Genomic DNA, 9,480 nt, shown 5'->3' on the forward strand with positions numbered 1-9,480 from the left:
ATTATTTTGTAATTATTTTTGTAATCGATTACGAAAAGTAATCATGCTGTCTTTAATCGTTTTTAAATTACGAATCGATTAATTGTAATATCATGCATTGTGAACATGATTTCACGTTAGTCATGATCGTTAATTATTAATCAGATTACTTTTTGCATGTTTTGCAAAACATCTGTGAGCCATTTACTTTAAATATCATTGATTTATTAATACTTACTGAGTATGTTAAAAGATAAAATAAGAAAAGAGTGTATTTTAATTTTTTACAGCTGCAATTAACTTCAGTATATTTACTGCCCCTATAGGAGATTCTTAAAAACGTTCTAATCTCCAAATATTTAGCATTGGCTGCGATATAGAATTCGTGCCACAAGTTGGTTATAAACGTCCAATGGAAAATCGATAGACCGAATATAGACGCTATCGGTGCACGAAATATGTAGATTTTTCACTGTAGCTTTGATCTGAATTTTCGAGAGAGCTGCGACTATTGCGTTGACTCTTCGGCAGTATTAAATGTAGAGCAGATCTAGCGCTTCGAAAGACTCGAAGTAAATCGAGACCCTCTGCCCTCCGCCAGACAAAATATAAACGCGCCATTACTGAATTGGTAGTTCATGTTCATCCTGTAATTGCCACTCTATTACACCTGGGCTGCACGGCGGGGCCGGTAATTGCGAAATAGTGAAATTGTTTCGAACCACCCAAGCAGCGGCTTATGCATACTCGATGCTTTAATTAATGATCGAGATACGCAATCTGTGTACCTGCTGTCAGCCGATTACTCGATGATAAGGGCAGCAAAAAGATTTTATGCGATGCATTCCGATAAAAAGGACAGAGCTGTATCAACGATTGCTGTTTCAATGTTGTATTCATCCATTTGATGTTTAATTGATTGAATTTTATTATCTTGATGTAGAATAAAACTAATGTGAGTCATCTCTATGGAAATATAAATTAAATGAAAATGAGTCGGTTACATTAGGGGCGTAATTAGCTCTATATGTATCGAATAAGTAGTAATCAATCTTTTTCAAAGAATTTTGTAAAAGAATTTCACTTTATTTATTTTTATTACAAAATATATCTAATTTGATAAATATAAAGTTATATGTACGAAAACGAACAAAAAGCAATTGGTCATCTCACAGTAATAATCTCCACTATTCTATGTTTATTAGGTTCATCACAGTGTATTCATATTTATCTTATTCCATTCCTTTCTGTTATAAATGCATAATATCTATAGCTAAACTTATCTATAACTTATTTACAACTACAGCTACATATAACTTAGCTATAACTTATCTAAACTTATCTATAAATAAATATCTACAGCTAAAATTTTCTACTAGCATTTATAGCACACTCAGATAACACGAAGACATCTTACGGGAGTCTTACGGACGTCTTCTAAACGTCATGGAAATTTCTCCTAAACAAAGTTTTTATTTACGGTAGAAAAATAAATACATTTGTTCAAGTTTACAATTTTACAATGAACCTTACCAAATAATTGTATAGCATTCCACTGGTTATAAATCCTACTATACCAAAAAGAGTGCTAACAGTTTTCGGCACAAATGAATCCTATTTAGCAGTACTTAGGTGTATTTTCGTGTCGCGAGACCGTGAATTAGAAATCGACCGAAATTGAAGAAGATGCAAGCTAGTCTAACAGCGGAAAAAGAATGACACCAGGACAAATTTGCGAGACAGGCATCGAGGAACCGAAAACGAACGTCAGAATCAGAAAGTCACGTTCCGGAGCAGAAGCACGAGTTACCGGCCGGTAATTGATAAACGCCGGCCTTTTTATTCCTCCCGCCTATGCAGGAACTCCTCGCGGCAGGAGGCGACGACCAGCCGATGTAATAACGCCGGGGGGACGCGATGGTGCACCGAGTGCACACGCAGCGTCTGCCATATTGATTGGCTTGCTCAGTATTACGTAATGTCATTAACACGTCGCTTACACATGCGCTTAACTTCCCCGTTCCCCTCTGCCGGTTCCGAGTCGACGTTCCCACCGTGTTCTCTCTCGCTCTGTGCCGTTCTCTCGCACTCTCGCACTCTCGCACTCTCTCTGTTTCTCTCTTTGGGTTCGCGGAACGGGACTAGTTGAACGAAGACTGAAAATCGCGGGCGAGCCGGAGCCGGGGCCGGAGCCGGAGCCGGAGCCGAGGGGGGAAAGAATAAACAGAGGCGAGCAGCGGCGCGGCGTATCGCGGTCGCATAAACCATCGCGAAATAATGCATATGACGAGTGCAGGGCGCCCTGCAACGGCGGATCGCGTACGCATGGCTGCCCATTGCTTCGCCACCCCTGCACCACCCTCGGATTCCTCGAAAACTGCACGCGGACCGATTCGTCGTTGCGTGGCCGATCAAACGAACACGTGACATCGGTTTGTCGTCGACAGCCGCAGCAATGGCGAACTCCGGGACCCGACGCACGAGACCTGTGCAACAAGGATAATTTACCGTGAATATCGGAGTATTCGTGGGCCCGATCAACGCCGTCGCCGGATTATAAATTTCGCTGAAAGGTACACGCGCCGTGGCTAATGCGGCGCTCTTCGACCCGCTGTGAATCAGTTCGAGGTTTAATGGGGTCGCATGGTGGCAGGTGTGGGTGAAATGGAAATGGTTACTTTCTTTGCAAATTTTTCATTTTCATTTAGCGGAAGTGCACCGTGAATTTTGACGATCTTGTGTACAGTACATATAGCGATTAATAAAGATATCATTGTGCAATGCAGTCAAATTTGTTTGAGTTACTTGCAAGTGAAATTCAGCACGGGGCTTAAATTCTTGTGATACTTTCAGAGTTTCGTATGTCCTCGACACATTTTTGTTGCAAATGCATAATCCGCATTTGAGTACAAGCGATACTGGTTTTAGAAATGCCGCAATTATATTTCCAATTATATTAATTCAATATGGATTGGTAGTTTGCGCATTACTTTTTCATTTAGTATCATCTGAAGCTATTTATAACGTATAATGTATTTTCTGAAATTTGTATCTATTGGAAATTTATATTAAGCAAAATGGAGCCTTCGATCTTAATATAGAGTCGTCGGAATAATTTTAGTCTTCAAAGTCTATAATACAACGGGTATGAAATTTCTCAAGTGCGATATCAATTTAATGACGACAAGTCTCTAATTTTAATGTAAAATACATTTCAGTAATTGTTTCGAAGAAATTTATTCATTTCGATGCGTTAAGCTTTGTTACGACGCCGTTTCGATCGTTCTGCACATGATCGCATAAATACATGAAGCCTGGTGCGTGGGCGCCCTGTTATAAGATTGTTGCTCGAATAGTCGTATATACCGATCGAAATGAGCAAATAGATATTCATAGACGCAGGTTCATAGACATAGTTGCTCTAATAGCATCTCGTTCATTCCATGCTGACGCCTGAACATCGCGGCACTAAATTGTACGCCTCTCAGAATGAAGAATCTGTCATCCAGTTTCAGTAAAAGACGGTTGAAGTGTGTAATTTAATGATCGTATGATTCCTATCGTGCATCTCTTGTTCCGTCTACTTAAATTCAAGCTCGTGACAGCGCGTTTACGTAATTATACACACGCTTCATAATACATGTTAAGAGAAGACGCGCGCGTTTGAAAATAACCTGGCGTTATTTATTTTTAGCGGTAAATACTCCGGGTCACGATGTTATTCAACGTCTGAATACACAATGCTTATAATGTCGCGGCTTACTGTGCGCCAGCACGTGCGCAGCCTATTCCAACATATTTAAGAGACTCGGAGAGACACGCTGAGGTGAACGGTATCGAAGGTTAACCGTCGACAAATCTTTGCCGCTAAACGTCTTTATAAATAAGATCACAATCGCGATTTCTCTTTCCGTTCTGGCTCGGAGAAACGTGTCCTGTGAGAAAGTCGATCGACATGTGATCGACTGAGAACAAAAAAATCCGAGTAACAAGATCGGTGTCGGGTATCGTTGCACGACGAAGTCGTTCATGGTTGATGCATACCCGTTCGACGGTATGCGATCTACGATTTTTGCCCGCGGTTCCTTACGAAACTCTCGACGTAATTCAGCGATTCCGCTCACCGAAACAAATATCTCGTTCTCTTGAAAGTAAATAATATTGGACAACGTTACGTGTAGTTTCATGTTAGTTAGGAGTACGTATAGTTTCGATTGCGTGATTCAATTCGAAAAATTAGAAGGTGTTTCAACATAACATTTCTATTTTATAATTACTGGCATTACCGCGATGCTTTCGTGAGTTTCTCTATTCCAGCACGTCTTATCATAGAAATTTTGCAAAATCTAAATGGGTTCGCTCCCGCAATTTTTATAAACCTGCCACTTACTTTTAGTGACTTAGTAACACCGTATAAATTAACTTCGAGTCGTGAAAATAACGTTGCGTTCACAATGAAGAAAATAAAGAATTTATTATACAACATTTCTATGCACAAGTAACTAGGAAAGAAGATTGTTTCTTCACGTTGTAGATAAACATGAAATTTCGATTTCAAAACCAGATTTAGTATGTGATTAGAAAGTAACATTGTAGTCTATAGATTAGTATTGTTAATCGAACCTTGACGGTTAATTTAATGAAGGATGAGCAAATATGTAATTGATGTATACGAGCAGGTTGTTTGAAAATAAAGCGCAGAAATAATTGAAAGGGAAGAATTACCGCGAAGACGGACACGTGTCTTCTGGGATCATCATTTTTCGAGAATGTAAGGGGTCCGGCGACACTGTATTTACATATAATCCGGCATGAAATTCTGTTGCGGTCTCGGCCCCGTAGTCTCTTGCCAGCCACAGCCATCATGCGGCTTTAGCAAAGTTGCGGGTGACTACGTGGGCGGCAGATATTTTTGGACGCTTTCATGAACCGCAGGTCAGAAATTTATGTGGACGGTCAGGAATGCGCTAGCGGAAGAACCAGGCCGAAGAAGAATCGTTCGCCTAAGGAGTAAGAAACGCGTAAACCAGATGGAATGGAAATTTTCCTCGACGAATGTACAGAACACACGGGAGGACACGTGAGAGATCGCTACTCATCCGATGTTATCCAGTTGGTATTCGAGATCCCGGGGCCCTCGCTCTTCCCTCCCGTTTTCTTCGCCTTCTCGTTTCCCCTGCTTCATCGCGCGCCTTCGTCTTGCTCCTTTGGCTTTTCATCTGTCAAACTAAGAAGATTACTCAACAAGTGGCGACCAAATCCTCTGCGGTCGCCAGCCGTTATGGTTTTAACGCCAAACTCGAGTCGGTTTTGCCCCGGATATCATAAATCGATTTCCTCAATCTTATTCGATCGAATGTTCGAACTAAAACATAGAATTTAATAGATTTAACTTAAATTGAAGGTCTCCTAACTGAAATTCGCAACACCAGCGGTTAAATGTTCACATGCAACAACCCCGTGTTCGAGTTCAAACGGATTATGGATATAAACATTTTGAATTAAAATTTTATTATTATTATTATTATCATTGTTATTATTATTATTACCATTATTATAGCTATTATCTTATCGTATATTTTCATAGCAACATAAACAAACGACAGGTGGCATCAAGTGACAAACTGACTCTAACTCATTAATGACGTCATCTAATAGGTGATTAAATAATCTAATAGATCAACTCCAAATGTGTAGTATTAATTTTAAGCAGCACTATTTAGTAGATTTTATTATAAAAGAAATTTTGTTTAATCCATTTGCTTTATACAATCTGTTTAATGTCATTTAGTTGAATCTATATTTTATATATTTATATACTTCTATAATGTGGTATACATAATATATATTTAGGTATTTTTCCTATAGTTAATACTTATTTTGCAATACACTACAGAAATTACATAATTTCCTATATAGACTGTTACGGTGTTATAGTACTCACCGAGAGGAGAAAATAACGTCTAATCAACGTTAGTACAAAAATCAATTCTTTCGAGGGAAAATCGATTTTGAGTACCTAAGAACAAAAACGTAAATATCGCCATCTAATAAATTTAATTCAAAACCGTTAATCCCAAACAACATCATCTAGTAGATTCCATTCAAGACGAAGACCGTCAAACTCAACAGCGGCATCTGATAGATTTAACTGAAAACGTGGACCGTCAAACTTAAACAAGACGATCTAATAGATTCAATTGGAAACGTAGACAGTCAAGTTTTCTCGAACAGTAACACATTAGAAGTTTCGGTGAGGACGAAATGAATTCTTGAAAGTATTACTTCAGATGGAAGATGCTTACTTCAAATTGAACACGTATCTTCTTAGCGATGCAAACTGTCTTGCACGCGACAGGGCTTTTACACGCCGTTTCGAATCGAGCTAGACAAGCATGCAATCTCAAAGTCGCAAAATTCCGCACAAACTACTGCCCTACACGTCTTTTGCATCAGAGGTGGTCTATGCTATCTTTCTTAAGTTTGGCTTGATTCGCGATGGGTCTCTTGAATCCGAAGTGGTCTCTATTGGCTTTCTTGAGTTCGAAACTGCAGCGGAAGTCTTGGGTTTAAAGCCGACAGTGTTAAGTATCTTCCCAGGACTTTGACACTTGCCGAAGGTCTAAATTCATTTCTCGTTTTGAAATACGAAATGCTCGAGGTCCTTATTCCCAGGTTCGGTATAACTATACTCTGTTACACTCGACATGCTGGTTGCACCTCGTGGACGACGAGACAAATGGAAAAGTTATTTCCGGTTTACGGAGTGGCACGGTGTTTTGTAACTTTTATCGTGAACATTGTAGATTATCAAGCACAGTAACGATCCGCGCCGCTGGCATAGAGCAAACTAGGCTGCATTATCGGTCTTATAGACTTGGATATAGATAGGGAATGCCGCCAGCGCGCCAAGAAACTGAAGATACCGGTACAAAAGGTTGTTAGAGTTGCGCTCTTGAAACAAATTTCTCTTTCTCTCGTATTATTCCCTTCTTTTTCCACCCGTTCGACTTCGACTCTTTTCTTTCTGTCGGACCCGTGGTTCCACAACATCCCCCCCACCCCTCCTCGCCGACTTCTACACCGCTTTCTAGCTCCGGAGCTTCTCATCTTCTTATTGTCTCTTTCCTTTTGCCTTCTTTTTTGCCTTCCTTCTTAGGCTCTTCGTCTTATTTCCCTTTGTCTCTCTGGGCGACTAAACACCCTCCGGTCCCTCGAGGCCCACGGCCAGCCGAGACCCTGTAGATCTTTTTGCCACGGGACTTTTTCCGGTACAGTCGCCGGCAAAACGTTGTTCTGCGACTGCGAATTCCGAGTGTTGAATGATACGCTAGCGGTCAGTTGTCTCGCGACTCAACGCTTCTCGCGCGGGCTACGATCCAATGCTGGTTCGCGGGCTAGATTTTTAATGAGTCGTGAAATGATAGCCATTACTTCGTGCCAAAGCGAGGGTGGCGAATATTAAAGAGCGGAGTTTATGCATTCGCGAAGAAGTTATAGGTGAAATTTCGAATAGTTCAGAGAACTAGAAATGTTTGTTTATGGCTCACCCGAATTATTATGGATCGGCGACGTAAGGCGAAAAGGTTAACGAACGTTGTTACAGGTTATGACAACGATTCATGGGATCGTTTCGGAAATCATGTGCACAACATTGGATCCCGGTTCTCTTTACTGTTACTTGTATGTATTAGATCTATGACTTATAAGACGTCCATGAGACTCGCCTTAACGAATACATCTATTCAAAGAATTTAACAGTAGAAAACTTTCTCTTTCACAGAATTTAGAATCCATGCTTATCAATTCTGAGATTTTTAAAATGAAAAAATTGAGATAATGTTTAAACGAAGTCCTTCACTTTCTCAAGAACTAAATGGTCAATTATGTAATAATTAGTTGTTTTGACATTTCTTATCATTACTATTATTACTATATTTTATCACTCTAAGGTTGTCTGATGTATTTAAAAAATGTATCCACAATAATTAATTTATTAAATCTTATCATTTCATATAATAAATCATAAAATATATTATTAGTTTAGATAATATATTATTAATAATAATATATTATTAGAAGTTTACGTTGTATATAAATTCACGCTCTGTCTAGTTTTACCTGGAAAACAGTTTCCTTGGAATCCCATGGTCTTCAATTATATGTGTAATTAGCTTTAAAATAATAATAGTTCCTATAACCAGCTATAATACCTTGCTCATGAGATATCATGCTACTCGAGTGCCTCGTGAGATATTCTGTTATTTTTGTTCTATCCGAATCCCTTATTAATACTCGAGTAGTGAGGTGAAGGTATTACCTCCAGTGTACTATGTATCCGTTCAAGGATCTTAAGATCTTTGCTACTTCCCTGTTTTGACGAACGCTGCGCTTAATCTTATTCTAGTAGCACTCGAAATTATGCGCGGATGGTGCACTCGGTATTGCAATTGGAACGCCACGCCGACATTGCGCAATAATGAAATACCGCGTGAAGGTGTAAGCACGCGCGTTCACACAGGAGAAGCGTGCACCGAGATTAAAAAGCCCAGATACCGCGCAAATTATAATGTTCAGCGGCGACATTTATGAGAAGGGATTCGGACGCCGAAAGCCGCGGCTTTATTAAAATTCCAGTTCCTCGTGCGTAGGAGCAACATCTGGCCGGAACCATGGGTTTTTCCGTATCAAAGTTTCGGGCCTCGATTCCACTAGCATCCCCGCTCGAAATTTCCCTCGATTAGGTCAACGAACGGATCAAATATCATGCGTACATTCCATATGAGATAATAACGAAGAAAGATTTAATTCAGTCTTTCAATCCAAGATGTCGACGAGATGGATCAAGTTTGAAAATACGGTTCCATGGAAATGTGTTGTTGAATATAAAAGAAATAATTCAATGAATATTGATCACTCTTGGATTTTGTGTAGGAGAAAATCGTAGAGCATTGTCCTCGGTCAGAATAAATGGCGTACGCAAAGATCTGCTGTTCAAATTGCACTTTTAATGAAAACTAAAATACATTTGTAAATATTATGATGCATTTAATATATGGAGGCCAAGACGAAATAAAACGACCAAATCAAAAAATATAAATTATTATGATGCAGGAACTGTATGTAGTGTCTTTGCGATATATTTTAAGCAGACGCATTTCACGAACTGGTCAATCGTACCTCTCTAGAAATTAAATTCGATCAGAATGGGTGGTTAAACCAGATTTTTTCGAAGACCGAATCCTCGGATGAAAGAATTTTCTTTCACACTTTTCTATTGCATTTCCATAGGAAATTTCAGTTATATTCCAATGTATCAAATCCGAAGCTCTCGTTGAAAAGCAGTTTCGTCAAATCGACGGTTCGCGTCTGAGGATACCGTTTCAAGGTGAGTGGGTTGAAGTACGCGATAGGTCAAGTCCTGGCAGCGTGACAACGAGCACGGCTCACCTTCCTCGCGGCAGCGATAGCGATTGATAGGTGCGTTGCTGTTCCTCCTTC

At 39.7% G+C, this 9,480-nt stretch overlaps 1 long non-coding RNA gene across 1 annotated transcript in view; it reads right to left on the reverse strand.

The window, feature by feature from the left end:
• Positions 1–1,073: 1,073 nt before the first annotated feature.
• Positions 1,074–9,480, reverse strand: part of LOC144476251 (uncharacterized) — a 35,764-nt gene continuing 27,357 nt past the window's right edge. The window contains exon 3 of the long non-coding RNA XR_013494989.1: positions 1,074–2,465. This is a non-coding gene — a long non-coding RNA (uncharacterized LOC144476251). The remainder of the gene's footprint in view (positions 2,466–9,480) is intronic.

This window comes from Augochlora pura, chromosome 10 (assembly GCF_028453695.1).
Source record: "Augochlora pura isolate Apur16 chromosome 10, APUR_v2.2.1, whole genome shotgun sequence".
In the NCBI taxonomy this organism is placed as follows: domain Eukaryota; kingdom Metazoa; phylum Arthropoda; class Insecta; order Hymenoptera; family Halictidae; genus Augochlora; species Augochlora pura.